The following is a 17,621-nucleotide window of genomic DNA, read 5'->3' as shown; positions in this document are numbered from 1 at the left end:
TTTGTAAGGACAAAATCCATCATTCCTCTCACACTTGACTTGGGGAAATTAATTGAATTTATTATCAAACATACTAGGGCAAGAGAATGAGAACTGAAATAATTCCTATGCAAATATCCTCCCCCCACTTCTCTCTCCTTCCCGGGCTTAACTCCATCCTGCATTCCCTCCCTTCTCCCCATCCAGAGGCGCAGGGGATGGGGGTCAGAGCCCGGTCATGTCACAGCCTCCCCTCAGGGACAGGAATCCTCGTCCTGCTCCAGCCTGGGGTCCCTCCCACGGGACACGGTCCCTCGGGAACGGGCTGCTCCACGAGGATCCCCCCCGGGCTCACAGGTGCCGCCAGGAGCCGCTTCCATGGCTCTGCAGGGGCTTCCCAGGGGCTCGGGGCCTCTCTCGGGCATCCCCTGCCCGCGGTCTCCTTGCGGCCGCTGCCTCGGCAGGAGCCGCTGCCGGAGCAGCGCTGGCTCGGCCCGGTTGCTGTGGCTGGGACAGAGGCGGCTGCCCCGTGCCCGGGGCTGTGCAGGGAAATTCGCGTGGCCGGAGGTTTCTGTGCCCCGAGGAGACAGAGGAGTCCTGTACAAGTGACTTTATTGCTGAGCAGAGGGAGAGGCCGTGGGGCATTTCCCAGGAGGTCTTTAAAACGTAGCCTTGTTTTTTATCCTAATTTCCTGTCCACTTCTCCCTCTCCCTTTCCCCACTGGCTCAGGTACTTGGAAGGTACAAGGCTGCTCGATCTACCTACTGTATGTGCTCTTTACTATGCACCCCGCTTTAGTATAAACACCCTAAATTCATAACTGCATTAAGTCTTTGTTTTTCCCCTTAAAGTTCAGGAATTTAGCCGGACCTTGGCTGAGCAGCAGTCCGTGTCAATTAGGAACTCTTTTAAAACTCTACAAGTCCCCCACCCAATCTCCAAGCAGATTCACACCATCTCTTTTTCTAAAGACACATTCATTTTATTCCTTGCAATCCCTCCTCCTATTGTTTTTTTTTCAATATTTGTCTTTACAAATATTAATTGCCATTGACTCAGTTTCTTTTCCTGAGTCCTCTTTGTTTTGGGAGTGTTCTCAGTGCCCTCATTCCCTGTCCTTCTGTAGCCGTTTCTGGATCAGGAGGCCTGGCTGCCACCTGCATCCCCTCGCTCAGCTGCTGAATGAGCTGCACTCTCAAGGTGTGGAGCACGGTAAAAAGGTGAGAGTTGCTGTAGCACAGGAGAGCAGAAACAGCATTCGTTTAACCCATGCTCTGCCACGGAACCACAAAACCGTGTCCCATTCCCGTCCTTTTCACATTTGGACCAATACATGAGCTGCTTTTTTGTTTCCGTTGTGGTTTTTTTTCCACCACTTTTCCTTTGTCATCTATTTGCCAACAGCAGTTTGAGTCATTTAATTTTCCACAAACGCCTCTTTTTTCTGCTAACAGATGATCTGATCCCATGCCATGGTGAAATGTTGTGTTCCTCATTTCAGTGGATTGCTCAGCAGGAAGGTCAGGAGCTGGAGCTGTCTGGTTGGTTATTCCGAGGACAGCTTGTAGTCTAATGATGCCATTTGTTATAAGTTGCGGTGAGGAATCAATCACCGACAAGTGAGTCCAAATGAAATGTAATTTATTAATTGATAGAGCAAGCGATAATAGGCAAATTACAGCACTGGGTGAAGCCAACAAAAGGCTTGCACCCACCCGGGAGCGCTGGGTGTAGCCGGGGAGTCACAGCTCCACCAACGGCCCACACCCCTTGGCAGTTCAGTCCTCCTTTTTATCTGTTGTTGTTGGGTGTCCTTCCGGTGTTCTCTGCGTCTGTGCCGATAGTTGCTAGGGGGTCTTATTCTGCCTTCTGGTGGTCGCCTGGACGAAGGCTCCCGTCCTCTTCCTTGAGGTCTTACAATAGCCTTTACCATATATAGGCACATAGCTACATAGAGTTACACATTGCTTAGTTAGCCTTTCAGCATATTAGCTTCTGACAGTTTGCGGTTTAAGCCTTATGACATTTATTTTGCAGTACATTAGCCCGTTATATTCATCTTGCAACATATTAACTGGTTACATCTATCCTTGCGGTTTTTATTGGCTTTTCCCCTTTTTATAGTCTTTTTAGCAACTTGATGAACAAACTAAGACATTAACTCATTACAATTCCCCCCTTTTACCCATTTTGTTCATCAAATCATTTTAATGCAAGTTGACTCAAGGTGGCTTCCTCTCCCAATTCTAGATTTAAGTGAATCTCATGTCTACTTGAATTAGATGTTCTTCCCCCCTCTATATTTCTAGTTACTTATTCCTATGTCCCCTATGACAGATTTGCCAAAAAGGGTGGGGTCTGTGGTAGGCCAGGGACAGGCGTTCGGAAGATTTCAGGCTGTAACGGAAAGTTACAGGAATCCTTCTACCCCCCTCCCCATAGATAAGGATCACCCTTGGAATGTAGCCAGACGTGTAGCCCCCCTAACCTATGCATGCCAGTAACTTTCCACTCCATACTAACCTTAGAAAGTATAGCCAAACCCCTGTCTGACGTAGAGAGACCCCTTAGTCCATAAATACCCTTAAGACCCCTCAATAAATGCCTTTAACCGTCCACCACATTGGTGTCAGCGTCCGTTATTGGCCACAAGGGATCCCACGGAGGAGATCGAAGTGCTGGACCCTGAAACCAGGTCGCCGTGGCCTTCACAAGAAGGCAACATAGTGGTGCCGAAACCCGGGATCGGGACGAGTCCGGGCGACGGGAGTACTCCTGGCCAGGGGACAGCACTCAACGCCGGAACGGCCATAGTGAAGAAGGGGGACGCCCCAGAGACCCGCGATTCGTATGGAAGCGATAGCGAAGGTCGTAAGTTTGTTACATGGGGAATCAAATGTGAACTCAGGAATTTTAATCTCGCCTTAACGAGACTCCTAGAGATTGGGGTCATTTCTCGACCCATAGATATATTGCACTCTGAGGTGTGGCAGAAATGTACTGTCGCGCTAGCAGAGGACACAAAAGCCACAGGCAGCAGCAAAAGCCTGAAAGCGTGGGGGAAGGCAGAAGCAGCCCTACGCAAAGCATTAGAAGAACAGGAGACGTGGAATGCCGCGCGTTCCTGTTTGTTAATCGCGCCACAGCTGGGGGAGGGGGCGATAACACGAAACCCCCCTGGTGGCGACTCGATTGAGAGCGGGGAGACGGGGGGGCCGGGCGCATCCCATCCCTCCTCCAGCCCAAAGCCCCCGGAGCCCTCGGAGCCCCCGGGGGACCCCCTGACCCCTTCGGGGGACCCGCCGGGGCCCAGACCACCTCTGGAGCCCCGCGGGGTGCCCGCGGACCCCTCGCCCAACCCTTCCCCACCGGCAGCCGACTTAGCGCAAGAAGCGGAGGGACTCGCACGGTCCTTTTGGGAGGGGCTGGCGGCAGAAGCCCGAAATATCGAGAGGGCTGGCGCGCGGGCGAGCGGCGGAGGGGATCCGCCGCCCTACCCGTTTGAATATGGCGCGGGTGGCCGGGAAGAGGGGTGGAGCCCGCCGGCTTGCGGCGGGAAGAACCCAGAACCGCGGCCAACCGCGGACACGCATGCGCGGGAAACCAGCGCTGAGCCCATGCCCGGCCGAGAGCCGTGGGTCCCAGCAGACGCGCATGCGTGGGGGTGCGACGGAGGGCGGGCACTCACTCAGGAGCCGTGCCCACTGATGCCACCATATATGGGAGAGATCCCTCCCTGCGGGAGGCAGGGCGAGCCCAGGGGGCGGCACCGGCAGCGGCATCAGCACCGCCCCCGAGGGGAGGAGCGGGGCCGTAGCCGGACAAAACGGCAGCAGAGACCGGAAGTTTATTGGCAGTCGACTTCCGACTCTGAAGGGAGCCACAGCTCCCCAGACTGCCCTGCAGAGCCCACCGAGTCCAGCAGCGACTCGGAGGCAGAGAAAACAGAATCAATGCGGTTTCGGACGAAACCAATTAAAACTTTTAACACAACCGGGAACCAGCCCCAATACGAACTCACCGACTGGGGTAAAATCAAAATCGAATGCGCGGAATGGGCACCCACAGCATCGGTGCATGCCTTCCCGGTGAGAATTACAGGACCCCAGGGGAACCAGCAAAGAACGTATACTCCCGTTAATTCCAAAGACGTTCAGACAATAGTAAAAGCTATTTCAGAAAAAGGAATTAACTCAGGGGTGGTTTCCACTCTCGTGGATGGTGTTTTTAGTAATGATGATTTACTCCCTTTCGATATAGTGCAAATAAGCCGTATGCTTTTTGATGGGGCGGGCTTGATAATATTTAAACAGGAATGGACGGACCAATGTGCAACCATGCTCGCTCAGACAGCGGGGGAAGGGCAGCCACTCCACGGGTCGAGTTTATCTAGGTTGTTGGGGAAGCATGACGAAGTGGCCACACCCCAGCAACAAGCTGCGCAGCTTTGGATTGAGGAAGTCAGGGCGACTTCCTGGGCGGCCCGAGAAGCTATACGCGCCGCATCCAGGGTGGTGGCCAGACCGACACCACGGTCGACCATCAAACAGGGGGAGAGTGAAGGCTTTACACAATTTGTTGACCGCCTGCAGGCTGCGGTGGACTCTTCTAATTTACCCGCTGTTGCAAAAGGCCCAGTGGTAACTGACTGCCTTTGGCAGCAATGTAACACCGTAACCAAAGATATATTGCGTTCCCTACCAGCCGGGGCCAGCCTGGCTGACATGATTAAGCATGTTGTGAGGGAAGAGCAGTTGGCCCCACTTCAGGCAACCGTGCACACCCTAACCAGTGTGATGGCCTGCTTCAAATGTGGTCAGTCAGGTCATGTCGCAGCTAACTGCCCTCAGCCGACACAGCTTCCCCAGGCAACACCCTCGCCCCAGCAGCGCCCCAGAGGGATCTGCTGGAACTGTGGGAAGAGAGGTCACCTCACTAGGGACTGTAGATCCCGGCCCCGGGGAAACGGGAGGGGGGGGGGCGTGCGGGCCATATTCAGCCCCCTCCCGCTATGGATGCGAGACGGCCCATCTATGCCAACCCACAGTGGGGCAGGGGATCCTCATACCCTATGCTCCCACAGGAGGCAGCCAGTATCGCACCCCCGCCAGTGATACAATGGCAGAGCTATGCAGCACCACCAACCGTACCCTCACACCCCCCATCATCAACGCAAGCGCTACAGGACCAGCAGGGGACGCCCCAAACCGGGACCCCTGGGTGGCCCTGGCCATGAAAATAGGGAAGGAACCCCTGAGGGTGAGGGGGACATGCCGCCTCTATGGCAGTCAGGACCCCCACATTGTAGGACTTCAGTTTTGGGTAGATCAGACTGCACGATTCTCCCTCAGCGACATTGGCCCAGACATTGGCGGTTTAAGGAAGTCCCCCCAGTGAACGGGGTGGGGGGACAAACCCGGGCGTGGAAAAGCACCCAGCTGGTGGCTATAACACTTCACACAAACAAGGGACCAGAACAGACAGTAGCAATTTACCCCTACATTTTGCAAAACTCTCCACCACTAATAGGAAGGGACATCCTCGCTATGCTAGGAGTCAAGATTACAAATTTATCATAGGGGCCACTGCTGTACACCCTCAGCTGCCGATCAAATTGACTTGGAAATCATCAGATCCTGTTTGGAGGGAGCAGTGGCCTTTGTCAGAGCCTCGAGTGGCAGCTTTGCTGGAACTGGTCAACCATGAACTGCAAAAGGGTCACATAGAACCCTCCACCAGTCCATGGAACACCCCTGTGTTTGTAATCCCCAAAAGGTCCGGAGAGGGTTATCGTCTCGTCCACGACCTGAGAGAAGTGAACAAGACGATTCGACCCATGGGTCCAGTCCAGACACTGCTACCCATGAATTCAGCTATCCCTGAAGGACAGACGTGCGCAGTGCTGGACATCAAAGACTGTTTCTTCTCGATACCCCTACATCCAGACGACAGAGAACGCTTTGCCTTTTCCGTCGCGTTTCCAAACGGTAATCGGCCTAACCTCCGTTTCCAATGGAGGGTACTTCCACAGGGCCTAGTGGACAGTCCTGTTATCTGCCAGATCACCGTGGACAGAGCACTGATGCCAGTCCGACATTCCTACCCTGCCGCAACCATCATCCAATACATGGACGACATCCTAGTCGCTGCACCATCGACGAGCCAGGTGGACCACCTGGTGTCTGCGATCACAGAAACCCTCCGGGCAAACGGCTTCGAGATCGCAAGCGCAAAGGTCAAGAGAGGACCCTGCGTGACCTTCCTGGGAGTGGGAATCACAAGCTCCTACGTGACTCCTCCCAAGGTAAGGATCAACCGGGATATCAGGACACTTCACGATGTGCAATGCCTGGTGGGATCGCTGCAGTGGGTCCGCAATGTCGTCCTGATCCCCCCCGAGGTCATGGACCCCTTATATGACCTCCTGAAGGGACAATACCCCTGGGAACCCAAGGAGCTGACACCACAAGCGGCGAGCTCCCTCGATTTCATCGATCAGCAAATGTCCACTGGCACGCTAGCCAGGTGGAACCCGGCCATGCCCCTGGACTTATACGTACACTTCACGCCAAAGGGCGGAGTGGGGGCACTGGCACAAGGGCCTTCTGAAAAGGCCCGGCCGATCCAATGGGTGGTCCTCGGGAGACCTGCTCGTGCATTCTCCCCAGGAGTCGAATGCGTCACTAACTTCATCAGGAAAGGCAGGAAACTCGCCCTGAGACACCTAGGAACTGAGCCGACAAGAATACACCTTCCCTTTCGCAAGCAACCGTCTGCAGAGTCACCTGCAATTTCAGAGCACCTAGCCCTTGCTCTCACCGGCTTCGGAGGAGAAATCTCCTACTCAGCAAAACCGCCCTGGACTCGGCTGCTGACCATCGTCGACATAGACATACTGCCAAAGGTCAAGGACCGACCGCAGCCAGGACCGACAGTCTTCACGGACGCTTCCTCCACGACTTCTACGGCAACGGCAGTGTGGCAGGCAGGAGAGCAATGGCATTGCATCAAAGCGTGTGACCCCACACTGTCAGTGCAGCAACTGGAAGCAGCAGCAGTGGTCTTAGCGTGCGGACTTTTCAAAGATGAACACCTCAATATAGTAACAGACTCTATATTCGTAGCGAGGCTTTGCCTAGCCATGGCAGGACCGGGTGTGTCAACACCTACAGCAGCCCTAATGCTGGAAGAAGCGCTCTCTTCACGACAGGGCACCGTATCCATCATTCACGCCAACAGCCACGACCCAATCAAAGGTTACTTCCAAACAGGCAACAACAAGGCGGACGCCGCAGCAAAAGGCGTATGGACATTGCAGGAAGCTCGTCAGCTGCATGAATCACTCCATATCGGGGCCAAGGCCCTGGCGAAGAGGTGCGGGATTTCAACAGCGGACGCAAGGCATGTGGTGGCTACCTGTCCTCACTGCCAGAAGTCACCCCTGTGGACCAGTGGGATCAACCCGAGAGGTCTCAAGCCTTCACAAATCTGGCAGTCGGACTTCACCTTGTGTCAACTGCTGAAGCCCCGAGCGTGGCTTGCTGTGACGGTGGACACTTTCAGCGGAATGATCGTGGCCACACAACACCCCAAAACTAACTCTAAAGCCACAATTCAGCACTGGCTGACAGCCATGGCGTGGCTTGGCATCCCCAAGCAGATAAAAACTGACAACGGTTCCAATTTCACCTCCAAACCAGTGCAAGAATTCGCCTCGAAATGGGGCATCACATTAGTACAGGGTATCCCGTATAACAGTACCGGGCAGGCCATAGTAGAGTGGGCGAATCAGACCCTGAAAACCAGGCTGGAGGTGTTGGCAAAAGCAGAGGGTTTTGCCAATTCTATTCCCCCGGGAGATCAGGCACGCATACTAGCAACCGCTTTGCTAGCACTGAATCAGTTTCCCAGGGGGGATGAAACAAACAGCCCCGTCCAAAAACACTGGGCCACCAGAGCGCTAGAGGAAGGCCCACAGGTTGCAATTAGAAATGAGCTAGGTGAATGGGAACAGGGCTGGAGGTTGATGCTCACGGGACGAGGGTACGCAGCTGTCAAAAAGGACGGCGAAATTAGGTGGTGTCCACTTAGGTCAATCAAGCCTGACCTTCATAGTGGGCGGGACAAGACTGATGAGAACTGCGAGTTTCTATTTACAGGACATGCTTATTGGCTGTCCCCAGGATGCGTACGTTCCCCTCCCAGAGGAAAGTGACAGTCCACCAAGCCGCCGGACAGCGCCTGAGGGACCCACACGGGCGACACCCAAGCAAACACGGTGTTTCTGCGTGATTGTGCTATTGGGGCTTGTCGCCGGAGGACAAGCCAGCCCAGACTACTACCATCATCAGCCCTTCAGGTGGATCATGCAACATGTTGCTGGTGACAAGGTGCTCAGAGTCATCACCACGCCGAACGCCCCATCCTTCGTGCTTCACATCACCGACCTGTTTCCAGAACAACAAAAGGTAGACCCCCATTCTTCTCACGCCACGCACATGTACCTATCCTACTGGTGCCCAGCCTCAAACCCAGGAAAAAGTTATTGCAATCGCCCAGGGTGGGGATATTGTGGACACTGGGGCTGCGAAACAATAGTTACAGACGCCAGGCCGTCAGGACCTGGGTGGGACCCACAAGAGCCCGACAGATTCCTACAGTTCACCTGGGCACCCACAGGTTGCAAAACACCCGTCTTCCTTCAGGGAAGTTTCTATCGAAACCAACATAAAGTCCCCAAATTCCGGAAATGCACTCACTATAACATGACAGTTTTACAGCCGAATCACCCTAGCTGGGCCGTGGGCAAAGCATGGACAGTAGTCCTGCAAGGGTCAGGAAAGTGGGTGAATGTGCGAATTACCAGACTCCCACCGTCAGCACCCAGAGCAGTTGGGCCCAACAAAGTGATCAAAAGCACACAGAAAGGGAAAAATATGACCTACCCCAAACCCTTGCCCACAAGGGTCACCGACGTCCCGACTGGCGATGAGGAAGCCTTCCAGATAGGCCAATCAGCCAGGTCAGGCTCGAACCCAATCCTTCGCATGTTAGAAGCTACCTTTTTATCCCTGAATGAATCTAACCCTAACCTAACTGGTTCCTGCTGGCTTTGTTACGATGTTAAACCCCCCTTTTACGAAGGAGTCGCTTTAGATACCCCCTTTAGCTATTCCACAGCCGATGCCCCTCGCCAGTGCAGATGGGACACACCCCGCAAAGGAATTACCCTGAGTCAAGTCACAGGTCAGGGCAGATGCTTCAGCAATGCAACCCTAGCTAAGCGGAAAGGCGACATCTGCACCGAAGTAGTTGAGCCCGACAGGAAGAATAATAAGTGGGTAGTCCCATCCACATCTGGGATGTGGCTTTGCCAGAGATCTGGAGTGAGTCCCTGCGTGTCTCTTGCCAAATTCGATAACTCTAACGACTTTTGTGTTCAAGTTCTGATCATCCCTAGGGTCCTGTACCACTCAGACGAAGAGGTGTACCACCTTTTCGAAGAAAACAGCCGGCTCCACAAGAGGGAAATATTAACAGGTATAACTATCGCAATGCTGCTCGGCCTAGGAGCGGCTGGAACGGCAACAGGTGTCTCAGCCCTAGCAACTCAACACCAAGGACTGTCCCAGCTGCAGATGACCATCGATGAGGACCTGCAGAGGATCGAGAAATCCATTTCATTTCTAGAAAAGTCAGTCTCCTCGCTCTCAGAAGTGGTCCTGCAGAACAGGCGAGGACTGGATCTCCTGCTCATGCAGCAAGGAGGCCTGTGTGCTGCCTTGAAAGAGGAATGCTGTTTCTACGCTGACCATACAGGAGTCGTTAGAGACTCCATGGCAGAACTCCGAAACAGACTGGCTCAGAGACAGAAAGACAGGGAAGCCCAACAGAACTGGTTCGAATCCTGGTTCAAGCAATCACCATGGCTAACCACCCTAATTTCTACCCTAATAGGTCCATTGGCAATGCTGCTTTTAGCTATTACCTTCGGGCCATGCCTGCTAAACAAGCTGGTCTCATTCGTTCAGGCCCGCATAGAACGGGCTAACATCCTGTTCATGGGACAGCCACAATTCCTGTGAATTCAACAGGGAACGCTGCCAGTCACGAGAGACTTGCCTGGCAGAAACTTACTCAGGTTTCCCAAGACCCTTTTCCCTAGTCAGATCTCAACTTCCTACCTCATTTTAGTGCCTATGTATAAGACTACCTCGTTCATTTGTGAAAGAGGAGGGGGAAGTGTGGTAGGCCAGGGACAGGCGTTCGGAAGATTTCGGGCTGTAACGGAAAATTACAGGAATCCTTCTACCCCCCTCCCCATAGATAAGGATCACCCTTGGAATGTAGCCAGACGTGTAGCCCCCCTAACCTATGCATGCCAGTAACTTTCCACTCCATACTAACCCTAGAAAGTATAGCCAAACCCCTGTCTGACGTAGAGAGACCCCTTAGTCCATAAATACCCTTAAGACCCCTCAATAAATGCCTTTAACCGTCCACCACATTGGTGTCAGCGTCCGTTATTGGCCACAAGGGATCCCACGGAGGAGATCGCAGTGCTGTACCCTGAAACCAGGTCGCCGTGGCCTTCACATGAAGGCAACAGGGGTCCTACTCTAAAGATTTTACATACCCTTTGATTTCCCTGGGGAGCTGTCTTTTCGGATTCCCAGAGTGTGTTAGTCCTCAAGGGAACTTCAGTATTCGAGAGGCAGTAAGCACGCTCCACCGTGGGTCACAGGTCCCTTTGGCTTTTCCTCTCTGCCTCACCCGTCGATCCGGTTGCATCGGGCCACGGGGTGAACCATCTTCTTGGCAGCAGAGGTATTTGCTCAGGGATCAATTTTGTTCTTGCCTTTCTCGATACGGTTCCCAGTTTTTATCCTTTACCAAAGGAGAACTGCAATAATACCGGGCATCCATTTCCAGCAGTATTTCTTTTTACAAAGGGAGTGGGTTAACTAGCATGAGAACAACATGTCTCTGAATTTACACCCTTAGTAAAGATTCCCTATTGCCTTTAAAATTCATATCTTACCCACTCCCCCAAAAGCTCCCCTAATCTCAGAATGGTTTCTGTCACTTCCCCTTTTAACACCCTCTATAAATACCAGCCGGAGGTCTTTCGCGGCGGTATTGGACCCACCACCGTTTTTGGCAAATCCTGCAAACAAAAGCATACAAAAGGATAACATTCCCACCCCTCAATTCTGCAATATATTGTACAATCCTTTGTCATTGCGTCTAGCATCCATAATTTTGTGTTCGTCTTTGGGAATAAACCCGTAGGCGACGTTGGCGCCAATATTCGTTCTCGGCATACCACTTAATGCTAAGTACAGAATGAGGATAAGGCACAAATACATTTTTATCACACTCAAAGTGATTATACGTGATTTTTTACAATAAGCTAAAAGAATAACATATGTGCAAATTTCATTGGCGTTGATTGCCTGGAAAGCTTGTTCTCTGTTCTCGAGTAATTGATGTATATTCTGAATAGACCTGGGCCCACCAATAAACGCCTCTAATTGTCTTTCCCACACAGAGTATCTCCAGTGTTCCTGATAACACTCTGCACATAAATTATAAAATAAACGTCTAGCATAAATCCATTTTAGTGCTTTACATTTACCACATTCGAGCAGAATCCAAGGGGTACAAAAGATGCATTTTGTACATTTTAAATATTTAAATGTTTTGAACTGTTTTGCAAAATATTCTGATTGTATATCTTGAAGGGTTACCCTTTCAGACTCTAAAGATAGCATATCCCTGCACCATTGGAGGACTCGTTCTTCCAAGAGTTTCCAGCGAAATTGCTCCCTCTCACGCGCCTCCGGACACACTCTATTATCAAGCAGGGCAGGCTGCCACATTGGTAGATCCATTTGTCCATACGGTTGTTTTGTTTTAAAGTCTCTAGGATACAATGTCTTAATATTCAGAGTCCAAGCCAAACTAGCCGAAATCTGTTCAACACATTCACTACGCTGGTTCCTGGTTTTTTGTTTTGGTTTTTTTTTTTTTTTTCCCCGCAGTCCCTGCTGGGGAGAATAAAAAGATTCTCTTGATCTAGGTGAGGACTAGTCTCTTTTGAGCTTAACTTTTAGATTTCTGGGCTGACTCATTACTTTCCATGTGCGCTCAGATTCAACTGGTCCCTTTACTCGACTAGCATGAGTCCACCCTTTCTCAGCCGTTTGAATGGCAGTTTCTGTGGTAAGCAATACCACATACAGACCTTCCCAACAAGGTGTTAGGGAAGCTTCTTTCCAGGTCTTAATCAACACTCTATCCCCAGGTTTGATTTGATGGAGGGCAACATCTAAGGGAGGTCTCTGCACTAGTAACCCTTTGTCACGGAGCTCCCTTCTCCTATTCATCAAATGGGTTAGATATTGGTTTATCTGTACATTCTCCAGGCAAGGATGATCTGCCGGTGCCTCCATGTCATATGGCATTCCATATAACATCTCAAATGGGGAAATCCCTACATCTGTCTGTGGCAGGTATGGATATTCAGTAAAGCCAGTGGTAAACATTTGAGCCAGGACATTCTTGTTTCTATCATTATTTTAGTCAATTGCCTCTTTATTTCTCCATTTATTCTCTCTACTCTGCCCGAACTCTGAGGGTGCCATGGGGTGTGATATTGCCATTGGGTTCCTAAAGCAGTAAAAACTTCTTTTGCTACCTTGGAAGCAAAATGAGGGCCTCTGTCAGAGTCTATTACTTCAATTAAGCCATATCTGGGAATGATTTCCTCAAGTATTGTTTTAACCACCACATGAGTTGTTGCTTGAGCAGTGGGAAAGGCTTCTACAAAGTGGGTCAGGTGGTCTACCAGGACCAATAAGTATTTGTATCGTCCTACTTTAGGTAATTCTGTAAAATCTGTCTGTACATGGGAGAACGGTCTATGGGCCAACTCCCTCCCCCCCATTACCAGGGACTTCTGGTGCTGTTTGTTAACCTTCTGACAGGTGAGGCACCGGTGAGTAATCTGCTTTGCCAAGTTATGCAACCCAATACACATGTATTTTATAGCAAACCGATCAATTAATGCTTGTGTGCCCCAGTGTGTTTTCTTGTGTATTGCCTGGAGTATTCTTAGGGCTAAGGGCTTTGGGACCACTCCCCTCCCATCCTATAACAACCAACTCCCTTCTTTTTCTCGTATTCCCATCTGCTTTAATTATTTCTGTTCCTTTGCAGAGAAAGTTAGGATATATTTTGAGCCATGATACCAACAACAGATTTTCTCTGGGTTGTCACAAGAACACCTTATAGCCTCGGTCCCAAAAGTCTTCCAGCAAGCATAACAGGGGGTCTCCTCTAAATCTTTACCACATGTAGAACAATTTTCTCTAGATCTCACGATACTACTACTCGGTTCTTGGAGTATCATCAAAGCTGCTCTTTTAGCTTCCTGGTCCACTAAATTATTCCCTCGGGTAGTGGCTCCAGTTCCTGTTTGGTGGCCCTTAACATGTACAACAGCTATCTCTGCAGGGCTCTTATGGCTTTGAGGGTTCTTCGAATTAGTTCCTCATGAATTAATCCCTTGCCCTGGGAATTGATTAATCCCCTTTCCTCCCAAATCTTTCCAAAAGTGTGCACGATGCCAAATGCATATTTAGAATCTGTATAGATAGTTCTGGTTTTGCCCTTAAGCCGTTCCAAATCTCGTAAGACAGCGTAGAGTTCGCACGCCTGGGCTGACCAGCTAGAGCTCAAGGGTCCTGATTCTACCACTGAAAGGGTTTTGCCATCCACTATTGCATTACCCTGACCTTCTTTTCCCTTCCACTACTCGAGAGGATCTGTCCACAAACAGCCTATCTCCCATTTCTAACTCCTCTTCTTCTAGGTCGGGGCGAACTTTTGTTTGTTCCTCAGTGTTCCGCAGACAGTTGTGAGTGAGTTCTTCTTCAGGTTCCCCGTAAAGGAACTGGGCTGGGTTCTGAAGGGATGTAGTGCCTAATTTTAATTTTGGGGATGCTATTAGTATCCAGAGCCTCGCATCCGTGATCCACTTTTCAGCCTTTTGTTGTAAAACTCCTCTAATATTATGTGGAGATAGTACATGCAGCTCTGCTCCAAAGGTAACCTTGCTGCCTTCCTCCACCAATAGCGCTGCTGCCTCTATTACTTGGAGACAAGTTGGCCATCCCTGACTAACAGGATCCAATAATTTGGAAAGATATGCCACAGGCTTTTTGCTCCCTGCCCAATTCTGTGCTAATATCCCATATGCAGTACCTTCATCTATATTGACAAACAGATAAAAAGGCTTTCTGAGGTCGGGGAGGCTGAGAACCGGAGCATTCACCAGCTCCGTCTTTAATGTGTCCAGTCATTCCTCATCTTCCTTAGACCACTTAACTAGTCCCTCCTTTGTGAGCTTATCATACAGGAATTTGGTTTTCCTACTAAAATTTTCAATCCACTGTCTACAATATCCAAATAGCCCCAACAGTTGTCTAACTTGCCTTTTACTCCTTTGGGCACGAAGGGAGAGTATACCCTGGACCCTGTCAGGATCCAACTTTTTTGTTCCCTCAATTAACCTGTGTCCTAAATATTTTACCTCTTTTTCTACAAACTGCAATTTAGATTTCTAAACTTTTAGCCCTTTGAGACTAAGGAAGTTTAACAACTTTATACTTCCCTTTCTAACTGATTCTTCCTCTTTTCCTGCTATTAGCAAATCGTCCACATACTGAATTAAGGTGGTCCCTTCCTGGGGTGATAGTCCTGCAGGATCTGTTCTAATGCTTGTCCGAACAGATTAGGGGATTCTGTAAATCCCTGGGGCAATACTGTCCATCGAAGTTGTTGCTTGCTGGTGTGTGTCTGGGTCTTCCCATTCAAACGCAAAATAATCTCATGATGTTTCCTTAAGTGGTGTCCTAGGGTGACGTTATAATGCTTGTATTCCCATTCATGTGTTCTGTTTATGCTGGATATTATGTTCTGTACCTTTAAGACTGGTGCTGAAGAGGGAAAGTTTTGTTTTGGTTTTTGTATCAGCCTGGCGGGACACAGAGACTGCAGCTTTTGCTTTTTCTGCTTTTGCTTTTCGCTTTGCCCTCTCTCACTCTTGCTTGCTTCGCTTCTGCTTGCTTTTGCTCATTAGCTAGTTTAGCTAAACTGTCCAATTTTCTTCCTGGACTGTTTCTCCTTTCCTTTTTCTGACCATTTCGAACCTGCTCCGGACTGGGACCTGGGACCACTGAGAGTTTGCACCTTGTGGCCTGCAGCAGCTGCCCCAGCGCCGGAGGGACTGATAACAGAGCGACCACCCCCAAGAGAGACTTTCTGAATTTGTCATCTTTTTCAGAGCGGTGTCATCCGGTATTGTTCATTCTGTGTGCTGGGGGGTGCTGTTCCTGTTAAATAAACAGGTTCTTTCCACTCCTCTCCGAGGAATCCTTCCCGAACCGGTTGGGGGGAGGGGGTGTGTGGGTTTGCTTACTGGAGGGGCCCTAATTTGGAAATTCTCCTTCAAATTTGCCCTAAACCACGACAAAATCTTGGCACCCAACATGGGGCTCAAACCCACAACCCTGAGATTAAGAGCCTCATGCTCTACTGACTGAGCTAGCTGGGCTGATGAAATCCCTGACTCAGGAGTAGACCCAGGTGTGAAACATCCTGAGTGGTGTGGGAAATGGGAGGATATGGGCCAAATCCTGAAGGAATTCTCTGACCCTATAGTCTGGGACTTTCCCCATGAACAAATTCAGAAGCCAGCTGAGGTGGGGAAATACCTGAAAGAGAAATACCAGGATGAGCCTAAGGAGAGAAAGATCATTGCACTGAGCTGGGCCCTGGCATATGCTTATCACACACTGCTAGATACTGTAGGGCAGCAGACAGAGGCAGGGGGGCAGGGAGATAAATCAGCAGCTGTCCCAGTCACTCAGGCTGCAGCCAACACCCCAGGCCTGAAGCCAGCAGCCAAACCAGACAGTGAGCCTGAGCCAGCAGCTAAACCAATGGCTGTTGCTACCAGCACTAGAAGTGGGAAATGCACGGACAAGACTAATCCACCAGTGGATGATGATGGTGCAGGAGAAGGACCCTCAATGCCTCCTGACATAAAATCAGGAGTCAAAGCAGCAGGTGCAAGATCAGAAGCCAATATTCAGTCCTTTTCCCTGAAGGACCTTTGTGGCCTATGGAAGGATTACACTCGACAACCTGATGAATCCATAATTTGTTGGTTAGTCCATCTCTGGGATGCTGCAGGTGAGGCTACAATTCTGGATGGCACTGAAGTGAGGCATTTGGGATACCTGTCACATTATCCTGTCATCAACCAAGGAATGATGAGGGGGGCAAACCCTCAGAGCCTCTGGGCACGGGTCTTGGAAAGTGTAGCACAAAGATACCTGTGTGCAGATGATCTTTATATGCAGCAAACTCAGTGGAAGACCATAGAGCAAGGGATCCAATGCCTGAGAGAAATGGCAGTGGCAGAGATTATCTTCTCAGTTGACATAACAATTAGGAATCCAGCCTTGGTGCCATGCACGTCTGTGATGTGGCGGAAACTTGTGCGACTTGGGCCACATGAATATGCTTCTGCCTTAGCCATAATGAAGAGGGATGAGAGGGACAAGACTGTGCTGGATATGGCAAGGAAGCTCCGAGCATATGCAGATGCTGTACATGGCCCAACACATGCCAGAATCGCAGCAGTGGAAACACGTCTGCAGAAATTAGAGGACAAGATAGAGGAGAATCATAAGAAGCTCAGAGAGGAGATTAAAGAAGACCTTCTCCAGATCTCGGCAGTACAGATCAGGTTCTGGTATCCAAGGCAGACGTTCCCCAGATGGCGAGAGAAGGTACACCCCACGAACAGAGCTGTGGTTCTACCTGCGTGACTGTGGAGAAAACATGAGGAGGTGGGATGGAAAACCTCCTGCTGTTCTGGCACGACGGGTGCGTGAATTGAAGGAAGCCACCAGGAAGAAAGCAGCTCCAGTTGCCCGTAGCTGAACCACCAGGTATGATGCTGATGATGCCATGTCTGATCCCCTTGAAGGAACATCCAAGACATATGCCCAGGGAAAGAAGGATAACCAGGCTTAGAGGGGCCCTGCCTCTAGCCAGGTAGAGGATAGGGAAAATTGTGTTTTCTGGTCTGTGTGGATTCGTTGGCCTGGCACATCGGAACCACAAGAGTATAAAGCTTTGGTTGATACTGGTGCTCAGTGTACATTAATTCCATCGAGACATGTGGGGACAGAGTCTGTTTCTATTGCTGGTGTGACAGGGGGATCCCAGGATTTCACTTTGGTGGAAGCTGAGGTGAGCCTGACTGGGAATGAGTGGAAGAAACATCCTATTGTGACTGGCCCAGAGGCCCCATGTATTTTGGGCATAGATTACCTCCGAAGTGGGTATTTCAAAGACCCAAAAGGACTCAGGTGGGCATTTGGGATAGCTGCTGTAGAGACAGAGGGCATGCAGCAAATGAACACCTTGCCTGGGCTGTCTGAGAATCCATCTGCAGTAGGATGTCTGATGGGAGAAGAGCAACGAGTGCCAATTGCCACCTCCATAGTGCATCGATGACAGTATAGAACCACTCGAGATGCTGTGATCCCCATCCATAAGATGA

The 17,621-nt window shown here is 50.5% G+C and overlaps 1 protein-coding gene and 1 non-coding gene across 2 annotated transcripts in view; one reads left to right on the top strand and one right to left on the bottom strand.

The window, feature by feature from the left end:
* Positions 1 to 17,621, top strand: part of LOC129132016 (uncharacterized) — a 201,807-nt gene that overhangs the window by 115,965 nt on the left and 68,221 nt on the right. The gene's annotated exons all lie outside the window — the stretch shown is intronic.
* On the bottom strand, positions 15,527 to 15,599 carry TRNAK-CUU (transfer RNA lysine (anticodon CUU)). The gene has a single exon. It is a non-coding gene; the product is annotated as a tRNA-Lys (tRNA).

Source organism: Agelaius phoeniceus, chromosome 27 (assembly GCF_051311805.1).
Source record: "Agelaius phoeniceus isolate bAgePho1 chromosome 27, bAgePho1.hap1, whole genome shotgun sequence".
Classification (NCBI taxonomy): domain Eukaryota; kingdom Metazoa; phylum Chordata; class Aves; order Passeriformes; family Icteridae; genus Agelaius; species Agelaius phoeniceus.
Note: the sequence above shows the minus strand (reverse complement) of the source record. Positions and strands in the feature narration are given on the sequence as shown.